This window comes from Xiphias gladius, chromosome 14 (genome assembly GCF_016859285.1).
Source record: "Xiphias gladius isolate SHS-SW01 ecotype Sanya breed wild chromosome 14, ASM1685928v1, whole genome shotgun sequence".
Lineage (NCBI taxonomy): Eukaryota > Metazoa > Chordata > Actinopteri > Istiophoriformes > Xiphiidae > Xiphias > Xiphias gladius.
In genome coordinates this window covers 12398710-12399999 of record NC_053413.1, presented here as the reverse complement: position 1 = coordinate 12399999, position 1290 = coordinate 12398710, and positions in this window count along the sequence as shown.

The window sequence follows — 1290 nt, the reverse complement described above, 5'->3', positions numbered from 1 at the left end:
AGGATAACCTGTTAGCCACTGTGTAAATGGCATACAGGTGTGAGTTGCATGTGTGCAATGCATGCTGAGCATGTGTGTGCCTGTGTTGTGAACCACAAAGTGGATGGCTGAGTTTTTCTCGTAAAGGCCTGCACAGATGTTATTTAGGTTGTTTCCCCTAAAACCAGTTGAGGTTTTCTCTAGAAAGTCTCAAAACAAAACACTGACACTAACTGCAGCCCTGTTTACTTAACCACCAACTCAAGAAAACAAGGTGCCAGGCAGTTTCTGTGAGTGAGATGCTGGCTCATGCTGTAAACTCAGTCTTTTGATTCCAGTTTGAGAAAAGGAAATGGATATAGCATTAATTTTCTCTGACAACTACTCTGACCTTTCTAACTGCTATTTTTTTCTCCCTTCCCAAACACTATGCCAAAAATGATTGGACAAGGTGTGAATACATAATTATATATTGCAAGATTTCAAACATTATTGAACACGTAGGCCAGTGCAATGGCTATAAATAGTTTTCAGGGATGTACTGATAACATTTTGTAACTACAGATATTTTTTCTCTCCTTAAACACTGATCTAAACTAAAACCATGGGACAAAAATGTCACTGTGAATACATGATGATACTTCATCAGTCATTTACAAATAAGACACTTTAATTAACATAATTGTTTCTCAGGGATGTTTTCACAGCATTTTCAAAGATAGATGTGCTTTCTCCCTTAACATAGGACTAAAAAAACTACTGGACACAAAATTGGCATCATTAACATGTTATGATATTTAATATTGCATGATTGCACATATTATCATATAATTAAATAATTTTTATAGGCCTTTGTGATAAGTGTAATTATTTCATGGCAATATTTTTCAATTTGTTCGCAGCGTGTTCACCCCATAAACAGGAGTCTTTGGCCATGAATTTGAACATTGTAGCTAATTATAACCCACTTAAACTTTCTTAGCCATGTTTCGCAAAAGGTAGCATGGTGAACTCCCATGTTTCTTTGACACACACACACACACACACACACACACACACACACACACACACACACACACACACACACAATATGAACCTTTTTTTTTTTTTTTTTTTTTGGGCAGCGAGGGCAAAATTAAAGCGCAAGCAACCCGCAGGCAAAACGAGACTGCCCTAAAGGATGGTGTTGAAACATATTTGGGCGTTCCACTTGCCAATCAAATGTTCGTCGCATCCAATTGGTCCTCCCTCCGATATTATCATTCCATCTTCTGGTGGTCTGGTCTGTTGGGCTTTCCGCTGTCCTCATCC